General features: G+C 44.6%; 2 protein-coding genes across 3 annotated transcripts in view; one reads left to right on the top strand and one right to left on the bottom strand.

Annotated features, from left to right (window-relative positions):
- RSPH14 (radial spoke head 14 homolog) overlaps positions 1-24251 on the bottom strand; it is a 211804-nt gene that overhangs the window by 51747 nt on the left and 135806 nt on the right. The window lies entirely within an intron of this gene.
- Positions 1-24251, top strand: part of GNAZ (G protein subunit alpha z) — a 146658-nt gene that overhangs the window by 18228 nt on the left and 104179 nt on the right. The gene's annotated exons all lie outside the window — the stretch shown is intronic.

The following is a 24251-nucleotide window of genomic DNA, read 5'->3' on the forward strand; positions in this document are numbered from 1 at the left end:
TCCATCAGCAGCAGTGAATTGTTGTCTGCTCTCAGCTCTCTCTTCCACTGATTGGGCTGTTGATTCTCTCCGTGCTTCACTCTCGTCCACCCTTAACTCTTTTGTTCCTCTCTCCCACTGCAAGGTCCACCCTGCCAACTCCTAGCCCTGGCTCACCCCCAACATCCACTTCCTCCACTCCTGCTTTCACGCTGTAGAGCATCTCTAGCAGATTCATGACCAGGCTGGTTCCTCCACTACAAATTTGTTCTCTCTTCCTTTAGTTCTGCCATCTTCCTAACTAAATAATTATACTTCTTCAACTCAACTAAATCCTATGCCTGCAATCCTGGTTGCCTCTTCATCACCTTTGACTCATTCCACAAACTCTCCCCACTCCTGTTTCCATTATTTTCTCTGCACAGGGTCTTACAGATTTAATCCAAGAGAAAATATGACAAAATATGATGTGACCTTTGCCATCCCTTGGCTTGCCTTCCCTTCACCTCCTACAATTCTCTACTTCATTATCACAGATGGAGAAGTTTCTCAATTGCTATCATCCTCTAACTCCTCCACTTTCTCCAGAGACCCCACCCCATTCCCTGATATCCCTCACGTTCACTCTCATCCCCTCCCTTGCTGTTCTTCATCTCTCTTTCTCCTCACAATCCTTAGTCTCTCTTATCTTAAAAAATCCATTCTTGACCCCACTTGTATCTCAAACTACAGCTTCATCAACCCTTCATCTCTAAGCTTATTGAACAGGCTGTCTACAATCATTGTCTGGAATTTCCCCTTCCAATTCCAGGCTAGATGTTTTCCAGTCTGGCTTTCTTCAACCCCTTGAATTCCACTGAAACCATTCTCAAAGTCTCTTATAACCTCTTCCTAACTAGAGCTCAGAACAAGTACTCCACCCTCATTCTCCTTGACCATTCAGCCACCTTTGACACAGCTGATCTTGCTCTTCTTGAAATCTTGTCCTCTTGGTTTCTGTGACTCTCCTCTCCTGGTTCTCCTCTTCCTTCTCTAATTGCTCCTTCAGTGTGTCTCTCAGAGGTCCCCCCCTCCCCCCGCAACTTTCTGTGGGGGTTCAGAAGGGCTCTATCCTTAGTTCCCTTCTCTTCTCCCTTTTATACCTTATTTCTGGGAAATCTCATTCTCCAACATAAATTCAACAACCATCTCTATGCTGATGAATCAGATCTATTGTACTCCAGGTCAGTCACCCTCTGTCTAAACTAAAATTTCTGCGTGTCTCTGACATCATCTCATGGATGTCCAGCTGTCAGATCAAGCTCATAGTTAGGGAGCTCTTAATCTTTCCTCCCAAATCCCCCCACCCCCTTTCTCAGTTACTGAGGTATAACACCAACATCCTGCCTGTCACTCAGGCCAATAACGTGGATGTCATCTTAAACTCAGCTCTCTCTAGATCCTCACATCCAGGCTATGACTAAATCTTACAGATTCTGTTTGCATAACACCTCTAAGATATGGCCTTTCCTATCCATCCATACAATGAAAACGCTCATCCAGACTCTCATCATTTCACATCTTGGTTTCTCTGGCCTTGACAAATGCAATCTTGCCTCAGTCATATCCATCCAGAATGCTTCTGCAAAGATCATTCTCCCACCCAGTCGCTTTGACCATATCATCCCTCTTTGCATCCCGCCATTAGCTCCTCCTTCTCTATTGCATCAAACACAAGCTGCTTGTCCTTCCTTTCAAGTCTCTTCACAGCCTATCCTAACCTACCTATCATCTCTCAGTCAGTATCAAAATCACTTCTTTCTCTGGTTGGCCAGTGATACCAGCCTCCATCTCTCACTTGTTACATTTGCAAACAAGTACTTTTGTGCTTTCTTCCGTGCTGCCCCTCATGCTTGGGAGGAGCTCCCAATAAACATCCACAAAGCTACTTCATTATCCTCCAAGTCCCTCCTCAAAATTCTCATTTGCTGTGATGTCTACCAAAAACTTGACAATGTTAGACTGTGGATCTGCTGATACTGCCTAATGTACTGACCAATATTGTATCACTGATTCCTTGTACTCCCCCATCTGTCTCTATCTTTTTTCTGATGTCTTATACTTAGATTTATAAGATCTTTGGGGCAAGGCCCATCTTTTTGTTCTCTCTCTGTACAGTGCCTACCACAGTGGGGTGCTGGTCCATGATCAGGGCTCATAGGAACTATGGTAATATACATAATAAATAATAATAAGGAAAATTTAACCAAAGAAGTCATAGCCTGCAGCAGGGTGAAACTTCTATTCCTCTGAGGCTGACAGAACACTGCTGTTGTCATATTGACAGGGCACTGCCTTTTTTCATTGTTTTGCTCCATCTTTCACTGAGTATGATGTTTGTACATCCCTAAGGCAGTTTCTGTGTGTGTAGTTTGTATCATTCCTTGTCTATCAGCCAGGCCTCTCCACACACCTGTTAGATATCTGTTGTAATATTCTTGTATCTTTTCATCCTCTATGAAAGGATAAAAGTCATATCTAGAGCAACTGTGGATAGATTTTGGTCTTAGTTATAGCATTATGAAGCAAAGTAACTCTAACCGAAGTCAGTGGTGTTTATCTGGATTTACATCTATGCATCTCAGACCAGAATTTGGCCTGTTTTATCTCAGTTCAGGAAGCAACTGGGATTGCATGCTGGCTGTGGTGATTGTGTTGACACTATTTTGATTGTGTGAAAATGTGTAAGTGTGTTTGTCTAGAGCAGGGGCAGGCAAACTTTTTGGCCTGAGGGCCACATCGGGTTTCCGAAATGGTATGGAGGGCTGGTTAGGGGAGCCTGTGCCTCCCCAAACAGCCAGGTGTGGCCCGGCCCCTGCCCCCTATCCAGTCCCCCCTGCTTCTTGCCCCCTGATGGCCCCCCCGGGACTCCTGCCCCATCCAACCCCCCCTGTCCCCTAACAGCCCCCCCAGGACTCTTGCCCCATCCACCCACTCCCTGTCCCCTGACTGCCACCGGAACTCCTGCCCCGACTGCCTCCCGTCGCCCCATCTAACCCTACTCTCCTTCCTGACTGCCCCCTGGGGACCCCTGCCCCCGTTCAACCCCCCCCTGTTCCCTGCCCTCTGACCGCCCCGACCCCTATCCACACCCCTGCTCCCTGATTCCCTACCCCAAACTCCCCTGCCCTCTAGCCAACCCTCCCCGCCCCCTTACCGCGCTGCCTGGAGCACCGGTGGCTGGCAGCGCTATAGCTGCGCCGCCCAGAGCACCAGGACAGGCAGCCAATGGAGCCAACCATGCCGCCTGCGCAGCACAGAGCACCGGGTCGGGCCATGGCTCTGCAGCTGCGCTGCTGGCCAGAATATTTTGCTGGTGGCACAGTGAGCTGAGGCTGCGGGGGACAGGCTGGGGGCTAGCCTCCCGGGCCAGGAGCTCAGGGTTCCGTGGGCTGGACGTGGCCCATGGGCCGTAGTTTGCCCACCTCTGGTCTAGAGTTACTAAACAGGGCAGGAATTACACCATTCCCATACAGGAGCTCCTGCTGAGACATAGTGGGAGTGAAGTGTTAATGCCTCATAGCCAGTAGTCATCACCATTTTCCAGAGCAGCTCCTGCTAGAAGAGTCTGGGATTGGTGTAGCTAAAACCTCAGTTCAGCTAGCAGTTCTACCTCAGGCTCTAAAACGGTCCAGATTTTGATCTCCGTTCCGCTGGCATAAATCCTGAGAAACTCCATTAACTAAAGATTGTAATCTGGTCTCATGAAGATAGGCCTGGAATTAATATGGCATGCTTCCTGTGCACGTTCATAGAATTGAATGAAAAATTATTGAAACCTGGTCTGCTGTGGTGCACATCTTAGCCTGTGGACACCACTGACAACTAATATTTATATTTTGATACTGCCTAAACTATGTTAGGTGTTTCCCAAACACAGACACTATGAATATAAAACAGATTAGTAAAATCTCACTTCAGGAAACCTGTCAGTCATGTCTAGATCATATCATGACCTAAATAAACATGCAACAGCAATTCACTGAACCATTCCACCATTAAAATTCCTATATTTTTAAATTACTGATCAAAAGTTTTTAAAAGGGGAGGTAGAGTTCTGAGTGCCCACATGTCCATCTCTCTTTTCATGCACTATTACTACTGATGTGTGCACAAACATGTCTAAATACCCAATTTGCAGAGGCATTTATTAATGTGTTGGAACAGTTACAGTAAATGTATGAACCAATGTCTGTGCATGTGCACACACTGTACACATGGGCCTGTGCCTTCTAAAACTTTGTTCAACATACTCTTCATACTCACTCCAATATTGCCCTTCCAGTCTCCCTCCTTTCTCCTGCCTGCATGTGCCCATCTGGCAACTTTATAGACTGAGCCAAGGTTTTAGGCCACAGATCTATGAAGTCCTGTAATAATAATCACAATTAGAAAAAAGGAAATTAATGGGCCTCCTCCCAGCCATTTCTGTAAAAATAAAACTAAAAAGCAGCTGCTAGTGAGCTGGCCAAGCAGTCGAGACACCACCATTGGTAACAAGGAGCTCACCTTACTGGTTTGATGATCACTAATGTATCTGGGGCCCCCAAAATACATCATATTTATATTTTAATTCAGTAATATCTTGTCCTACTGTCTGTCTTGGGAACAATTTGATTTCCAAGTGGAAAAACTACAAGAGTAAAGGGCAAGTAGTTTATCACATTGAGAGTGTCTGTTGTCAATGGGATAATATTTGTATTATAATTACACACAAACTAGGGTAAAAGAACATTATTAACATTGCAAAGTCATACACCCAAAAGCTAGGAAATTACAGAATTAAGGTTGCCTGTGCAACCTTAATTTGACCCCTTTGTATGTATTGTGAGAGTCTTTAATTACATGATCATATTATTTTTTCTACAGAATTCCTGCCTCATTCAGTGCACAGGATGGACTGCACTCAATTGATAAACAGCTATTTAATATTTTGTTTTATCCTCCTTGTTCAGTGTGCAGTCCTTGGCCTTACCTACTGCACATTATTCAAACCCTACTAATTACTAATTTCTTCGTGGGCTTTTCCATGGCTTTCATCGCTATAGTATCAGAGTGCTACCCAACTGTTAATTTATCTTGAAAATCCTGTGATGTGAAGGGTGGATATTATTCCAATTTTACTAATATCTAGTTCAGTCACTCAGAGATTAAGATCTAAGTATCCGCTAATTTTGAGTGCCCAATTTGAGATGCCTGGGACTTGATTTTTCAGCATGCTTAGTTTTATATAGCACCCTGTATATTATATTCATGAACAGCTCCCATTAACTTCAGTTGCAGTGGTGAGTTCTCAACACTTCTTCACATCAGGCTGCTAGATCACAAATAGGGCACCCAGAAAACAAGGAACACATAATTAGTGACCACCTGTGAAAAGTTTTGTTTAAGCAAGTTGCTTAGCATCACAAAAGATCTCTGTGGCAGAGGAAGGGATATAATCCAGTTCTCCAAGGCAGCATTCAATTGTCTCTTAAATATGGGACCACCACCCTTTCTCTTCCAGCAGTCTCCTGCCTCATTCACTACACACTTTCCAACTTCTGCAGTAAAGGAGGCTGGAATCGCATAGACAACAGCCTCTCTTACTAATTCATCCCCACAGCAGCTCCATGATGTGCACTGAATGAGGCAAAGATCCTATGGAAAAAGTAGTCTGTGATCATATAATTAAAGATTGTATCGTAATGCGTACGCACAACTTTTGAGTACTTGACATTCCAGCAGTAATAATGTTCTTTTAATTTAAATGTATGTGTAGTTTGCTAACTTTTTAAAAAAGCAAACTGAAAAGACAAATTCCATCATGTGTCTTCACAGTGACACCCACATGGTTAACCAGCAGAGTTGGAACCACACAGACCTGTCACTTGAGCTAAATGAGTAAGTGATAGCAGGTTGCCATCCTTCATGTAGACCAGCACCAGTGGGAGATGAGACACATAGTCACTGGGTTTCACAGACATTTGCTGACAGCACAGGAATAGTGACATTCAGGAATCATGGGTTCCATTCTAGGCTCTGGAGAGGGAGTGGGGTCTAGTGGGCACACTCTTCTGCCTCTTCTCCCTAGCTTTGATCACTTCTACCCTGTCCCTTCCAACCAGTGTCTTTTTTGCCACCCCATCCTCATTGCCCCAGTCCCAGTCTTCACGCCTCACGATTCTCATCCCAGTCTCATTCATCCAGTGCTAGTCTCTCCCTCTGGGATCGCCATCTGACCACCGGTCTCCTTGCCTCAGCAGTCCCTGTTCCCCCCTCCTTGCTTCTCATCTTTCTACCCTCCACCTCATCGGCTTCCAGTCCCAGTCTCCCTCCCTGGGCTTCTCATCCAATCTTAGTCAGTCACCCAAACCCCTCCATTACTCCATATTTCAGTCTCTTTGCCCAGCCAGTCCCAGTCTCCCTATTGCTTCAGCTCCTCAATTGATCTCAGAATATTCACCACTCCCCTGCCAACTGGCTCCCTGTCATCCTGTTTCTCACACCAGCTATCCCAGTTCCAGTCTTCCCAGCCTCCTTACCTAACCAGTTCAAGTTTCTCTTCTCCCCTGCAACGCCGTCTCACTGATCTCCTTGTCCCAATCTACCCTTTCTCACCTCCCTGTATAGCTTTTGTATCTTCTGCATTTATATCAGATGTCTTCCTCCTCCATGCTGCCCAGGTGCCAGCAAGTGTGTTAGTGAGAGCACAGGAGAGAATGGGTCCTTGCTCTCACTTTTAGTGCCTGGCTCTTCCTCAATCCAGAGTAACAATTATTGGGAAGGTTTTTCTGAGCCCTTGCAGCCTTGGGTAGGAGCATGTTCAGTGGCTTTGTGGGAATGGCACATGAGCAGGTGAGTCACACACAGGTTCTGTGATACTCAGTTGCTCTTTTGAGTTCGCACATATGCAGTCTGGTCAGCACTAGGCACTGAGAGAAGCTTGAGCGTGCTCAAAGAAGACAGACTCTTTGGAGATTTTAGCAGCTAAAAGAAGTAGTCTCTAGTGAGCATGTACAAACCATAATTTTTAAAGGCTTATATCTTAAACTTTCATATTTCGGGGAATGGCAAAAGGCACACCCCCAGCACAAAGGTCACTACCTGCCAAATGTCAAGTCCCTGCTTCAGAACACGTAAGTGGTAGAGGATTTCAAAGAAATACTCCCAAGAATTTTTTTAACATGGGCAAAACAAGTACTTTTCTCTAGCCTCATTCTCAGAAGCAGTTCAACTGTTTTGACTGAAATATTCCAAAAAATTCAGCCTGAGGCAGACGTCTATCATGGAAAATTTCAGTCCAAATGGGTGAAATTTCAAATGGTTATAACTAACTGAAGAAAGGTCTTATAATCGTAACTGTTGGGCAACCTTAATAAGCCAGGTTATCAGCCCTGCCTCCCAGTCTCTCCCCCTTCCACCCTTAGCCCCAGTCTCCTCCTTGCTTTGGCATTCCTTGTCCCCCCCATCCTTATTCCTCATCTGATCTCTCTATACCCCACCTCACCCCCCACTGGCTCCCAGTTCCAGTCTCCCTCCCTTGGCTTCTCATCCAATCTCAGAATGTACAGAATGGAATCTAGGAATCTCAGTCAATCCCCAAGCCTGTTCCTAACTCCATGTTCCAGTCTCCAATTAATTTTCATTAACTGAACAATAAACACCCTTGTTTGGTATTTTTTTCCCCTCTAGTTTTTCTTCATCTTTTTTTCTTCATTTTCTGTTAGAATTTGAGAAGTTGAAAGAATGTTGGCAGAAGGAGTTGAGGACTTTCTAAAACAATGTTGCACAAATTATTTTATTATTTTTATTGTGATTGGAATCTTTTTAGCTCAGAATAAATGAAATACTGTGCAGAATCTAGACTGGATGAGTGGCTATTCACTTTCTCTCACTAGCCACCTCATCTGATCCACAGTTCTGGATTTATTTCACTCACCATCAGGGTAATTTCCTGAACAGGGTGTTTACTCCAAGCTATACTCTCACTCTTTGAAGTCTTATCTCTGACATTGCCTAATCTCCTTCAATAGAATTCACTCCTCCACATTCTTCATCCTCGTCCCCCACTTGTGCTTCTTCACTTTCCACCTAGATGGTGCTTCCTACTCCCTGACAGCTGGCTGGGGTTCAGGCTGCAGACAACAAGGGCTTGTCTTAGAATCGTAGGACTGGAAGGGAACTTGAGAGGTCATCTAGTTCAGTCCTCTGCACTCGTGGCAGGACTAAATATTATCTAGACCATTCCTGACAGGTGTTTGTCTAACCGTGTGAAAACAAACAGTGTGAAAGGAGAAGCAGGCAAGGAATCAGGGCCTGTGATCTGTTACTAGGAGAAGAGCAGCTCAGAGGAGGTTTCTTCTGCTGGCACACAGTCCCAGAACATTGGCCAAGATAGCAGTTTCCAGGGATGGGTTTGAAAACCTGGGACTATTCTAGATAGATCAGGGCTGTTGGCCACGATGGTTAATATTGCTGTACAAACGTTGGTCCTTACGCTAGCTTTTATGCTGGTGTAACTTGATTGACTTTTATGGTCCTACAAAAATTCAGTCCATTGATTATGGCATACTTAATTCCTGGTCCTGTGGAGTACTGAACACCCTCAACTCCCATTGAAGTCAATGAAGTAACTTTGATTGTACCCTCCATTTGTCTAAGCTTAATGCAACATTAATGTTAGTCTCTTTTATAAGTGTGAAGTCTATAACCCAGCGTACTGTGCTGGCTACACTGCCTGCTACTAGCACCTCACAGCATGTTCTCTAACTTGACTGTGAGAGCAGCTATCACTGGTATTATCACTCCTGCTTCCTACATCCTTCACTCGCTGCTTCTCCAGGTAAGGTCTTTTGGACAGGTACTATTCTCAACTAGGGCATTAACACGGCAAAGTGATGGCACTTACTGCAACAAGAGACACTACTTGTTCGAGTCCCGTTGAAGAAAAGGATTGTTTTTAAATAGCCAGTTCAGAGGAGGGTGTGTGGAGTAGCCCTCCATTGCTAGGAAGCCTTAGACAAATCTGGGGATGGAACAGTTTCCTGCTCCCACAGCCAAGAGGAGGAGGGAGATCGTAGCTGCAGAACTTCACAGTAGACAAGCAGAGACAGGATGCCAGTGCTAGACAAATAGCAGTAGTAATGACTGCTCTGATAACTGGCTCAAGAAGCATGAATAGAGTACCATGCTAGCATTAGATATTTCCACTCTCTTAAATGGGGTTCGGTAGACTATAACATGAAAGTCAATGCAAAATGCGGCCGAACATCTGTATAATAAAATAATAATTTTATTTACGTATAATGTGCGCTCCCCACCCCAACTAATGAACTTTTATGGTGTTAATTCTATTAAGTGGATCCTTGTCTCAGAACCCAGGGACATGGTAATCTTATTTTATGATAAAAGAGCTAGTTCTTTTAATCATACTAAAATGACTAATGTAACATCAGATTTCTGTACAGTCTGAATAGCCTCAACTGTCAGTAGAAGGCAGAGACATGAGTTTAGACATCAGTTATGTAATATTCTTTTGGCCAACATATATAAAGAATCCTGGCATGGTGTAGGGAGGTGGCAGTCCTTTATATGGGCCCTATCCCACTTCCACGAAAGTAAATGAAAAGACTTCCATTGATAGCATTGGAAGTTGGATCAGGCCCTTAATGAGTATTAAAAAAAAAACCCAAATCTGATTTAAAAACCCATGGTTTATTAATTTTGCATTAAAGGCCAGATTAAGTTTATTCCAAGAGAAAAGTAAAACTGTTGAAAGAGGGTTCACCTCTGCCCCGGCAGGATGGTAGAGTGAGCTTGGTCAACAGATGCACTTCTCAGTCCAGCTAGTTCGATGCCATTGAACTTAAATGCATGAGGGCAACAGCTGTTGGATTCTTAATAAAATGAGAATGCAGAACAGACAAAGGAAGGATCAGATCCAGAACTTGCAAGGCTCCCAAGTTAATCCTCACATATATACAAATATCACAAGAAATGCAGGCATCAGCATTATTCATGTAAACAACCACTATGGAGAGACTGAGCCTATGTGCAGGTTTATATAGCAGCCAAGTTATTCTCACTACAGTGACTGGATATGCACACTATTGTTAAGGTTGCAGTATGTTTGATATGCTACTGGGTGAGGGTGGTATGTACTAGTGTATTTATTTGGCCAGACATCCATTTTTCCCTAAACAAGTTTGACTTTGTGCTTGCATCTATAACTCTACAGGGGAGGCATCTTTTACAATATGGAAAATTTTCAGTTATCAATTGTTTATTACTGGAGAAATGCACATATGTAAATTTGGTTCACTTTAGTTGATTTACAGGTTGCGCATCTGAGGGTGCTGAACCAGTACTATTTACAACATAAATAGTATTGTTGTCTTTGTTTTCTTTGGCCATGATTGGATTTCCTTACTGTAATAAACTATCTACTCAGCATTTATATTAGTGCCTTGTAAAACAGGAAAGCAGTGATATCACTTCATTTTGTTTCTATTATTTAATACACAGGAGGTTAGCCATTATGGTAATGGCCTAATTAAAAATTAATTACATACAAATAAAATTTAAAAACTAACAATTTACATAAAAATCCATCACTGTCAAGTTTGCTTTCATAAACACAAGGTGTAGTATGTATTGAAGATCTTTCCTACAATTATGAGGAAGCACCTCCTCTTCTGTGCTAAACATCCTAATAGATGAGCATGTACTGCATTTGCTCGCATACGCAAGCCCATGGTATGAATGAATAATTGATGGTCATGTGGTAAAAGAGTGTAAGTAGAAATGCCCTACAGAATCTGTAAACTGTTGTAAAACAATTATTTTCCTGAACGTGACTCTTTTTCATGCCTCTGTTCACCAAGCAGAGAGTTGCTGAAAAAGTTCCCAGAAGTTGTCATCTGCCTAGTGCCAGCAGCACTGTCACTTGTGTGCATTGACTGACTGAGGACTAGTGGCATAGTGTGACTGAACAAGTTGCTGCGGTAGTCGGATCTCAAGAATGTTGTCCTTTCTTGTTTAGGTTTCTCTTACCATACATTCACTACTCCTGGGCTAATTTGAAAGGAAACTACTATTTCAAAATAAAGAATAGATTTACCCCAACCATGCAACTTTATATATCATTTGGTATTTTATAGACCCATCCTTCTTGCATTTAAATTTATTATTGGGAAAGTTACATATTTACACATTTTTACAATATTTTTAACAAACTTGAAGTACATTTTTGCCATAAGATGTAGATACTTGTATTTAAAATGGGAGCCCTACTTCGTTGCAAAGGCATGGCTGGTAATGTTTGCAGTACTTTCTCAAGATGAGCATTAACCCGTTTCAAAGAAATGAACTAGAGTACAGAAGCCTCCTATAGAAAGTGCTCTTTGTCCTCTGAGCAGGACTGGCTCTAGGCACCAGGAAAGCAAGCATGAGCTTGGGGTAGCAGAATTCCAGGAGCGGCATTCCGGCCACCTTTTTTTTTTTTTTTTTTTGCTTGGGTAGTTGTGCTCTTGGAGCTTGGGACAGCAAATTTTTTGCTTGGGGTGGCAAAAAACCTAGAGCCGGCCCTGCCTCTGACTCAGATGATCTGCCACACCTAGAGCAGTAAATTGTTACTGGTGTTACTTGTGCAGGCAGTGGCACAAGTGCACTATCCAGGGAGTTCCTCTAAACCAGGAGAATTCTCTGCTGGTGATTTACATGCAAATTAGAGCCCCTTTACATTACCTGAATGTTGCAAAGGGGCCATACATGTCTGAGAATCTGGCTCTGCCAGCATTTGTGGAGTAGAATGGGATGGCACAAGCTATTTAGTATATACCTAGAATATTTCCCAGACAGGTTTACAATACACATTTCCACTTAAATGAATATTTGAGTTCCAAACTAAAATTCCAAATGCTATCTCATTTTTAATTTAGCCTGAACATCCCTATCACAATTGCTGTATCATGCAGTCTAATGAAAAAAGCTATTAGTGGGATGATGTGAAACTCACAAGTTGTATAGTTCCCATTTTTAGGAACATAAATTGGTAGATTCAGTCCATGGGGATTGACAGCCGTTTTAGTTTCACTTGGAGTTTCAGATTTGTATGTGAACTTCAGAGACCCTTGCTTAGAATCATAGACTTTAAGGTCAGAAGGGACCATTATGATCGTCTAGTCTGACCTCCTGCTTTTGTAACAACAGTTTAACACAGCTTTAGTTACCATGCTAGATGACAACAATCTGAATTAGAAGTAGAATTTGAATGAATAATTCACAATTTTTTCCAATGGCTTTACCCTCTTCTTTTCTGCTTAATCATCAGTGGTCAGAAAATTCACATGATTCTGTTCCCTGGTTGGATGGGTACAAAAGTACTTCTGCTGGTACAAACACTAGCTTGTAGGAAGTTGATTCATTTCTGCAACAATCAGGCCAGGCACATGACTTTGAAATTTACTGTCCCTGAACATTCATGCCAGCAAAACTTGACCTCTCAAATGCTGACAGAAAGCAAACAGAGGAATTGAACAGGGTTAAAGGAAATTCATAGTAAACATTCACAGAAAACCTGAATTACTAGGTTAGTTGTGAATGTTCTAGATATGTCAGACTCCCTCTAAAACTTGTAGAACATAAAAAATTACTCAAATAAGAGTGTTAGGGCAGAGGAGGAGGACTTTAACTGTGGTTTGCTATAAGGAGGAAAATAAATATAAATGAAGCAGCTCCTAATATACTTCTCATGTTGGCTGCACAGAGAAATAGATGTGAGTATCTAAGGGTATGTCTACACTACGAAATTAGGTCGAATTTATAGAAGTCATTCTTTTAGAAATCGCTTTTATATAGTTGATTGTGTGTGTCCCCACACAAAATGCGCTAAGTGCATTAACTCAGCGGAGTGCTTCCACAGTACCGAGGCTAGTGTCGACTTCTGGAGCGCTGCACTGTGGGTAGCTATCCCACAGTTCCCGCAGTCTCCGCCGCCCATTGGAATTCTGGGTTGAGATCCCAATGCCTAATGGGGCAAAAACATTGTCATGGGTGGTTCTGGGTACATGTCGTCAGGCCCTCCCTCCCTCCGTGAAAGCAACGGCAGACAATTGTTTCTTGCCTTTTTTCCTGGATTACCTGTGCAGATGCCATACCACGGCAAGCATGGAGCCTGCTCAGCTCACTGTCACCGTACGTCTCCTGGGGGCTGGCAGACGCGGTACTGCATTGCTACACAGCAGCAGCTCATTGCATTGTGGCAGCAGACGGTGCAACAGGCCTGATAACCATCGTCATCATGTTCTAGGTGCTCTTGGCCGCCTCGGTAAGGTTGGTCAGGAGCGCCTGGGCAGACATGTGCGCAGGGACTGAAATAGGAGTGACTCGACCAGGTCATTCTCTTTAGTCCTGCCGGCAGTCCTATCGCACCATCTTCTGCTGAGCAGTCAGGAGATGAGGATGGCTAGCAGTCCTATTGCACCGTCTTCTGCCAAGCAGCCAGGAGATGAGGATGGCTAGCAGTCCTACTGCACCGTCTGCTGCCAGCCAAAGATGTAAAAGATAGATGGAGTAGATCAAAACAAGATATAGACCAGATTTGTTTTGTATTCATTTGCTCCCCCCTCCCTCCCTCAATGAAATCAATAGCCGACAATAGTTTTGGTGAGGTCTGTCAGGGGCATCTTGAGAAGTTTAATGGAGATTCAGTCCTGCCTGGAATACCGGGAGGAGAGATAGCTCAGTGGGTTGAGCATTGGCCTGCTTAAACCCAGGGTTTTGAGTTCAGTCCTTGAGGGGCTATTCTGTGTGACAGTTGTTTTTGTTTCTCCTTGATGTAAAGCCACCCCCTTTGTTGATTTTAATTCCTTGTAAGCCAACCCTATAAGCCATGTCATCAGTCGTCCCTCCCTCCGTCAGAGCAACAGCAGACAATCGTTCCGCACCTTTTTTCAGTGCAGACGCCATATCTCGGCAAGCATGGAGCCCCACTCAGATCACTTTGGGAATTAGGAGCTCATTAAACACCACACGCATTATCCAGCAGTATATGCAGCACCAGAACCTGCCAAAGCGAAACCGGGTGAGTAGGCGATGCCAGCGCGGTGACAAGAGTGAGGACATGGACACAGACTTCTCTCAAAGCACGGGCCCTGGTAATGTGGGCATCATGGTGCTAATGGGGCAGGTTCATGCCGTGGAACACCGATTCTGGGCCCGGGAAACAAGCACAGACTGGTGGGACCGCATAGTGTTGCGGGTCTGGGACAATTCCCAGTTTGAAAACCAGTTTTGCATGCGTAAGGGCACTTTCATGTAACTTTGTGACTTGCTTTCCCCTGCCCTGAAGCGCCAGAATACGAAGATGAGAGCAGCCCTCACAATTGAGAAGCGAGTGGCAATAGCCCTGTGGAAGCTTGCAATGCCAGACAGCTATCAGTCAGTGGGGAATCAATTTGGAGTGGGCAAATCTACAGTGGGAGCTGCTGTGATGCAAGTAGCCAACGCAATCAAAGATCTGCTGATATCAAGGGCAGTGACCCAGGGAAATGCGCAGGTCATAGTGGATGGCTTTGCTGCAATGGGATTCGCTAACTGTGGTGGGGCCATAGACGGAACCCATATCCCTATCTTGGCATCGGAGCACCAAGCTGGCGAGTACATAAACCACAAGGGGTACTTTTCAATAGTGCTGCAAGCACTGGTGGATCACAAGAGACATTTCAGCAACATCAACGTGGGATGGCCGGGAAAGGTACATGACGCTCGCATCTTCAGGAACTCTGGTCTGTTTCAAAAGCTGCAGGAAGGGACTTTATTCCCAGACCAGAAAATAACCATTGGGGATGTTGAAATGGCTACAGTTAGCCTTGGGGACCCAGCCTACCCCTTAATGCCATGGCTCATGAAGCCATACTCAGGCAGCCTGGACAGTAGTCAGGAGCTGTTCAACTACTGGCTGAGCAAGTGCAGAATGGCGGTAGAATGTGCATTTGGACATTTAAAAGCACACTGGCGCAGTTTACTGACTCGGTTAGACCTCAGCGAAACCAGTATTCCCACTGTTATTACTGGTTGCTGTACGCTCCACAATATCTGTGAGAGTAAGGGGGAAGATGTTTATGGTGGGGTGGGAGGTTGAGGCAAATCGCCTGGCTGCTGGTTATGCGCAGCTAGACACGAGGGCAGTTAGAAGAGCACAGGAGGGCACGGTGCGCATCAGAGAAGCTTTGAAAACCAGTTTCATGACTGGCCAGGCTATGGTGTGAAAGTTCTGTTTGTTTCTCCTTGATGAAACCCTCCCACCCTTGGTTCACTCTACTTCCCTGTAAGCTAACCACCCTCCCCTCCCCCCTTCAATCACCGCTTGCAGAGGCAATAAAGTCATTGTTGCTTCACATTCATGCATTCTTTATTAATTCATGACACAAATAGGGGGATAACTGCCAAGGTAGCCCAGGAGGGGTGGTGAAGGAGGGAAGGACATGGCCACACAGCACTTTAAAACTTACTGAATGCCAGCCTTCTGTTGCTTGGGCAATCCTCTGGGGTGGAGTGGCTGGGTGGCCGGAGGCCCCCCCCCCACCGTGTTCTTGGGTGTCTGAGTGAGTAGGCTATGGAACTTGGGGAGGAGGGTGGTTGGTTACACAGGGGCTGTAGCAGCGGTCTGTGCTCCAGCTGCCTTTCCTGCAGCTCAACCATACGCTGGAGCATATTAGTTTGATCCTCCAGCAGCCTCAGCATTGAATCCTGCCTCCTCTCATCACACTGCCACCACCTATCAGCTTCATAGAATCATAGAATATCAGGGTTGGAAGGGACCCCAGAAGGTCATCTAGTCCAACCCCCTGCTCAAAGCAGGACCAATTCCCAGTTAAATCATCCCAGCCAGGGCTTTGTCAAGCCTGACCTTAAAAACCTCTAAGGAAGGAGATTCTACCACCTCCCTAGGTAATGCATTCCAGTGTTTCACCACCCTCTTAGTGAAAAAGTTTTTCCTAATATCCAATCTAAACCTCCCCCACTGCAACTTGAGACCATTACTCCTCGTTCTGTCATCTGCTACCATTGAGAACAGTCTAGAGCCATCCTCTTTGGAACCCCCTTTCAGGTAGTTGAAAGCAGCTATCAAATCCCCCCTCATTCTTCTCTTCTGCAGGCTAAACAATCCCAGCTCCCTCAGCCTCTCCTCATAAGTCATGTGTTCCAGTCCCCTAATCATTTTTGTTGCCCTTCGCTGGACTCTCTCCAATTTATCCACATCCTTCTTGAAGTGTGGGGCCCAAAACTGGACACAGTACTCCAGATGAGGCCTCACCAATGTCGAATAGAGGGGAACGATCACGTCCCTCGATCTGCTCGCTATGCCCCTACTTATACATCCCAAAATGCCATTGGCCTTCTTGGCAACAAGGGCACACTGCTGACTCATATCCAGCTTCTCGTCCACTGTCACCCCTAGGTCCTTTTCCGCAGAACTGCTGCCTAGCCATTCGGTCCCTAGTCTGTAGCTGTGCATTGGGTTCTTCCGTCCTAAGTGCAGGACCCTGCACTTATCCTTATTGAACCTCATCAGATTCCTTTTGGCCCAATCTTCCAATTGGTCTAGGTCCTTCTGTATCCTATCCCTCCCCTCCAGCGTATCTACCACTCCTCCCAGTTTAGTATCATCCGCATTCAGCCCGCCACTTACTCGTATTAATTTTGTGCTTTCCTGCACTCTGACATTGTCTGCCTCCATGCATTCGTCTGTGCTCTGTCAGTGTGGGAGGACAGCATGAGGTCAGAGAACATTTCATTGCGAGGGCATTTTTTTTGCCTTCTAATCTTCACTAGCCTCTGGGAAGGAGAAGATCCTGTGATCCTTGAAACACATGCAGCTGGTGGAGGAAAAAAGGGACAGTGGTATTTAAAATGACACATTTTATAGAACAATGGGTACACTCTTTCACAGTAAACCTTGCTGTTAACATTACATACATGGCACATGTTCTTTCGTTCCAAGGTCGCATTTTGCCTCCCTGCACCACGTGGCTAACAGCGGGGAACATTTCTGTTCAGCCACAGGCAAACAGCCCAGCAGGAACGGGCACTTCTGAATGTCCCTTTCAGAAAAGCACCCTATTTCAACCAGGTGACCATGAATGATCACTCTTCTGAGGATAACACAGAGATAAAGATCGGATGTTGTTTGAACGCCAGCAAACAAACGCTGCAATGATTCCTGACTACGTGTTACTGGCCTGGCGTGGTAAAGTGTCCTACATGGTGGACGGAATAAGGCTGCCCTCCCCAAAAACCTTTTGCAAAGGCTTTGGGAGTACTTCCAGGAGAGCTTTATGGAGACGTCCCTGGAGGATTTCCGCTCCTTCCCCAGACATGTTAACAGACTTTTCCAGTAGCTGTACTGGCCGCGAATGCCAGGGCAAATTAATCATTAAACATGCTTGCTTTTAAACCATGTATACTATTTTAAAAGGTACACTCACCAAGAGGTCCCTTCTCCGCCTGGCGGGTCCGGGAGGCAGCCTTGGGTGGGTTTGGGGGGTACTGGCTCCAGGTCCAGGGTGAGAAACAGTTCCTGGCTGTCGGGAAAACCAGTTTTTTCACTTGTTTACTGTGAGCTATCTACAATCTCCTCCTCCTCATCTTCTTTGTCCCCAAACCTGCTTCCATGTTGCCTCCATCTCCATTGACGGAGTCAAAGCACACGGTTGGGGTAGTGGTGGCTGAACCCCCTAAAATGGGATGAAGCTCATCATAGAAGCGGCATGTTTGGGCCTCTGACCCGGAGCGGCTGTTTGCCTCTCTGGTTTTCTGGTAGGCTTGCCTCAGCTCCTTAAGTTTCACGCGGCACTGCTTCAGGTCCCTGTTATGGCCTCTGTCCTTCATGCCCTGGGAGATTTTGACAAATGCTTTGGCATTTCGAAAACTGGAATGGAGTTCTGATAGCACGGATTCCTCTCCCCATACAGCGATCAGATCCCGTACCTCCCGTTTGGTCCATGCTGGAGCTCTTTTGTGATTCTGGGAGTCCATGATGGTCACCTCTGCTGATGAGCTCTGCACTCACCTGCAGCTTGCCACGCTGGCCAAACAGGAAATGAGATTCAAAAGTTCGCAGGCCTTTTCCTGTCTACCTGGCCAGTGCATCTGAGTTGATAGTGCTGTCCAGAGCAGTCACAATGGAACACTCTGGGATAGCTCCGGGAGGCCAATACCGTCTAATTGCGTCCACACTACCCCAAATTCGACCCGGCAAGGCTGATTTCAGCACTAATCCCCTTGTCGGGGGTGGAGTAAAGAAATAGATTTTAAGAGCCCTTTAAGTCGAAAAAAAGGGCTCTGTCGTGTGGATGGGTGCAGGGTTAAATCGATTTAACGCTGCTAAATTCGACCTCAACACCTAGAGTAGACCAAGGCTAAGACAGAACAAGGAAACAGTCAATGAAGTTAAAAGGTGAGAAATTCAAAACTGATAAAATGAAGTGTTTTTTACACAACGTATAAACAAACTGTGGAACTCTCTGCCACAGGAAGTTGACGCCAATAACTTAATGTTCCAAAAGGGATTGTATATTTATATAGATACCTATTATATCCAGACTTCATAACTACTGGTACAAATTTTGGAAAGGATATTAAGCCTTCTGGGTTTAAGGCAGCCTGTAAGTATTTGAGATCAGAATAAGAGACCTAATCTGTGCAACAGCTTATCTTACATCTGTCTACTGCAGGATTGTTCACCTTCCTCTGAAAACATCTGGTACTGGCCACTGCCAGAGACAGCATGCTGGATGACAGCAACCCACTGGTCTGATCCAGTATGGCAATTTATATGTTGCTACAACAGGCATAGATTGAGGGGGGAAAAGTCTGTGCAAACAGCATCTGAAATGGCAACACCATTAGCAGGAAGCATAGAAAGAAAAAACCCTTTAAGTTAAGGCAATATGGTTAATAAATAATGGAATCCTCCATTAAAGGGACTCTACAGAAAAAGTGGAACAAATCCTGCCTCCAGGTACGCCAGAGTATTTATGCTCAGAGTCAGGTTACTGGAGCTAACTCCAGATTTAAACCAATATAACAGAGCAGAATTTCGCCATATTTTTAATGTCGTCACATCACTCTTCCACTCTGGCCCGAAGTACTGATTCACATGGCCAAACAGAAATCTAGATATCATACCTCAATTTTGTCTCAAATGCAGCACTAGGACAAAGCTATTTCTGTGAAGAAAGTACAGCTCCACATTTTAGTGGAGGGTTTTCTTAAAGTAGTGTGTTTGGCTATGCCACGGTGAGCAAGGTTTTGGTAATTACCACTCTATCATATACTGTGTCATGTTTTCATTTTATGCTGATACATTACTTGTACTTCATGACTTCATTACATGCCAACTGAATACCCAAGAGACAAGGGAAGTAGTAAAGAAAAACAAGGTAAATACCAACAGCTGATATTGGCGCTCTTTTTCAGCAGGCTTGATAGAGTGCCGTTAGTGATGCAGAGGGCAATTTGGTCTTCTGCTAGTGTCTTTGTGTACAATATGTATTTTAACTTTGACACGCACAACTAACAGGCCCTGAAATGAATTCTCTGGGATTATTTCACCTTCACTAGATTCAAAAGTCTTTATTATTTTAAAATGTGTGGTATACACTTGAAATATTTCAACTACTGAAGTCTCTTTACTTTATGAAGCCTGTATAATATACAGATTTTAAGTCCTGAATGCATTTGAGGCTTACATGATATGCCTATATGTTCTGTTCATGCTCCCATTTTTTTTTTTAAACCATGGAGAAGTGCTACTTGGGGGAAAAGGAGAGGGTGCATGACAAGGGGAGCTTCATTCTGAAACTGGTTCATGAAGAGACCAGCAATAGTAAAATTATCTAGCACATCTAAAGGTGGGAATTGGCATGTATGGGTGGGTGCTAGAGCACATAAATGAAAGGAGGAGAGAGGTCAGGGATTTAAATAGCAACAAGGAAGAAAAGGCGATGTGGTGATATGAAAAGGTGTAGCCAATGTTATGAAAACCCTTGTTAGAACAGGTGTACGAGCAGCTCTTTCAAAAATATACATGTTAACAATAGCGGCTGGGAATCTGAAACAGCAACAGTCAGGAATGAATGGGACTTTGAAGCACAGTCTGTTTGGCCCAGATCTACAACAACTTCTTCTGTGAATTTTCTGTAGTGAGAACGCCAACTTTGGCTACAGAAGTGTAGATTGTTTTTACTTGCAGAGCAGATTGTTGTAGGTAATAGTCTGAAACTCTCCTCAGTACAGCTCTCCTGTTAATGCCAACTCTGATCCATAGGGACGCCTCTGACACTTTCTGGGGACCATGATTTTTTCAGTGTCTACAGTGGTTCAGTCTGAAGTCTTCCTTAAATCAGAAGTTGTGAAGTACCATTTAAAGTGGGGGAGATAGATTTGCTTTCCCCCCGCCTCCTCCCTGGCCCTCTTCTTTCTTTTTCTGGTACCCTCATCAGCAACCTGACCCACCCAGCCCATGAGCACCTACCCCCTTGCGGGAGTCCCCTGTCCCATCCACTCCCAGGATCCCTTCCTTCCCCATCCTGCTCCTTACCCCCCCCACTGGCAAACCTTGCCCACAGGTGACAGGTTTGTCCTGCTTCTCACCTGCTCCTCGGTGCAGAGTGGAGCTGCTGTAGTTTTGGCAGCTGACAGGTGAGGGCCTAGCATGTGGCACACTGTGCTCATGGAATGGGACCCAGTGCCGGGTGCGGTGCACCCCACCAGCCATAACATGTGTGGCCACTGGTTGCCAGATCTCATGTGTGGTCACACGTGCAGCAAAAAAAAAAAAAAAAAAAAAAAAAAAAAAAAAAAAGGTAAATTACATCTCTCAACTGGCAACCATCAAGAAAGTAGAAAAACTAGCAAGGCAAGTCAAAAACCAGCCAAGAGACAACCCTAATTTCCATGTACCCTGGGAGGCCCCCACAGCTCTGAAGTCTATGCTTTAAATCCATACCTGACTCAAAAAAAAAACGAGGAGTACTTGTGGCATCTTAGAGACTAATACATTTATTTGGGCATAAGCTTTCATGGGCTAAAACCCACTTCATCGGATGCATGCAGTGGAAAATACAGTAGGAAGATGTATATACACAGAGAACATGAAAAAATGGGTGTAACACTGTATTTTCCACTGCATGCATCCGATGAAGTGGGTTCTAGCCCACGAAAGCTTATGCCCAAATACATGTGTTAGTCTCTAAGGTGCCACAAGTACTCCTCGTTTTTTTTGCTGATACAGACTAACATGCTACCACTCTGATACCTGACTCAGACTCGGAGTAAGGATAAAGACACAGTCCACAAATAATAAACTTGGGAAATAAGTAGCAGAGGCCTCAACTGTAGCAAAGCCTACACACCAAGTTAAGAGCATGGACAGGCTCAGCAAAGAGAGGGCACAGTTGCTGTTTGTGGACTTTGGCCACCCTTAAATAAACCCTTTAACTGCATGTTGGATGAGTTAACAATGATTTTTGCTGCTACTGGGTTTGCATTTCTGTATGCATACACTTCAGCCCTTTTGGAATGATTTCATATAGATGTCATAGAACCTGTGCTGTGAATCAAGCTTTTGCAGTACATGAACCTGCATAACGTCAAGGCACTCTTGCGTAATTGCAGGCCCCAGTGATTTAGAATAATGGAGGCTAAGGCCCCCAATGCGGACACAATCTATACCTAAGGGCTCAGCGCAGAGCAAGATATATTTGCAACATGCTTCAAGTTTGTCAAGTGATGACAACCGCATGACAGAAACTAAAATTGATACACACATGTTGCTCAGAGTCCGTTGTTATAAAGGTTTAAAGTAAATATAGCACTAAAATAGAAGTGTGTGCTGCTAAGCGGAGGAGGTGAGATCACCAAACTTGTTTCATCACCTCACTGAGGGATGAAATCCTAGAAATAGCAGTTCATCCTCCCACCATTTAGGGATGAGTGTTCCAAGGAAAGGAAAAGGGTTGTTTCCCATTTACACATAAAGTACTATGAAATAAAAACTGGACTCAATTGCCTCCATTTAATACTGATGCAACCTCTGTCAACTGGAAGTTGACTTCATTGGCAGGTTGCATGGGTATAAATGAGGGCAGTTTGCTCCCTGATACTGTATCTCAATTTAGATTGTTTTCTTAATAGTTAAAATTATCCTCTGTTATAGTTACCCTCTGCTGCAATGACACCTGATTGGGGAGGGTAGATCTCATTAAGTCCCTTGCTGATGAATTCTGCCAACAAAACTGAAATGTGCAAATAGCAAATTTCACAGGGCCATTCAAAGAAATACTGTAACATAAAAGAACTGCTGCACTGATCAACTTTTTTTTTAAGAAAGATGAAAGATTGGCTTTAAAAAGTCATAAATGTAGACCAGATTGTGCCCCTGACTAAAGTACTCATATGGCAGTGAGACATCAATCTACTGCACAGCTGTGCAGTTGGTCCTCACATCATGGCTCCAGTGTGGCAGAGGGAGAATAGGGGCTGTGAACCTGGCACTTCCCTCCCAAGCCAGTGGATGAAGAGTAGGCAGAGCCTTGGCTCCACCCTCCGCATCCAAAGTGCTAGCCAGCAGAACTGGCAAGAACAGAGAGAAGGTAAGCTTCATGCTGTAAATTACTTTCCTCAAGCCCATGGGGCCGCAGGGAAGGAACAGTGACGGAGTCACAGTCTGTTTTCAGGGCTCATTAAAAGTTGAATCTAGCTCATAGGAACTAGAAATGGAAAAGCCCTGTTAGAAAAAGTTCACCCCCCACCCCCCCCGGTAGACTGAATTGTTCCCTTTAATGCATTTTCTAGTGCCTGTTCCTGTCTAGATTGAAATGCCAGGAGATTCATTCAGGATAATATTTTCAAAAGCACCTAAGTTCCATTTTCAAGAGTGCCTCAGGCTCTTAGGAGTCTGTCTCATTGAAAAACAATGACACTTGATCTCCTAAGTCACTTTTAAAAATGGGACTTTGGCATTTTTTAAAATTTTACCCTTGGTCTACTTTCCAGAGTATCACAACTACCAGTATATGAAGGTCAGTAAGAACTGCATGAACTGTCATACTTTTCTCTCTCATAAAAGGCTCTTTAGAAGATATTTTCTACATATTCAGAGTACAAAACATCCACCTTGTATATTAATGGCACCCTAGTTTTACTGTGATAAAACCAGAAACAGGGGAGTTAAAATAGAATGATCTGTTTGACTAATATATCACTGTATCAATTAAGCTGGGGACAGGCATCATACCCTACAAAATATTGTTTCCTAAGGGGAAGAAAGAATTTGTTAATGTTTCTGTACCGGGGACACACCTCTTGAGTCCCTCCCACTGCTGCGTATGGTACTGCAGACCTCTTCCTGCTGCTGGCACCCTGTAGGTTATCAGCCTCACTTGGAGGTCTTCAGTGGCTCACCCATTAGACTGGGTGTTACAGTCAACAATGAACCCCTTCCAGGGTAGCAAAGTGGTCAATAAATGGTCTGCCCTCACTAGGGTCGTCAGCCCTGGTTCTGGATCCTTTAAATTCAGTCCTGCACTCAGGCTTCTAAACAAGCCTTCTCAAAGCTTAGGCCACTTCATCAGTGGCTGGTGGGGAAACCCAGGCAAGCCCACTACTCCAGTTTCCAACCCAGGGGCCCTATAAAGAACAGCCATATACAGTTCCTTTCATTTAGTTACAGCTATTTCCCTGGGCCTTTTCCCACCTGGCCCTTTATCTTCACCCCTTACCTTAGGGTTGAAGTTCTCATGTCCTTTCTCTCCCAGCTTGAGCAAATGCAATCAGTCAAGCTCCTATGCCAAAGAGGAGCACCTTCCCTTACCTCTCCAACCCTAGCCAGGAACTGACTTGCTGAGCCCCTTTAGCTCCTTTTATCTGAGTCTGCCAGGCTCTGATTGGCTGCTTCTGTTCTGCCTCTCTAGACAGACCTGGAGGGCCTACCTTTGCAGCTCTTTCCCTGAGGCGGAGTGTAGTAGGACTGCAAGGCTGGTACATCTTGTCACAGTTTCCTGCGAAGATCAATAATTGTGCCTCTTCAGATAAACCCTTTCACAAAACCCTCATGCAAACCTAATCCCCACCTTTCATTTCATCATTTATTTACAAAAATGTTCAATGCAAACAAAATGGACAGAAAAGATGAAAGAAGAGTCAGGAGGACATGTGTACACACATTTTAGTGCCAGACAACAATA

This window comes from Lepidochelys kempii, chromosome 15, assembly GCF_965140285.1.
Source record: "Lepidochelys kempii isolate rLepKem1 chromosome 15, rLepKem1.hap1, whole genome shotgun sequence".
NCBI lineage: Eukaryota > Metazoa > Chordata > Testudines > Cheloniidae > Lepidochelys > Lepidochelys kempii.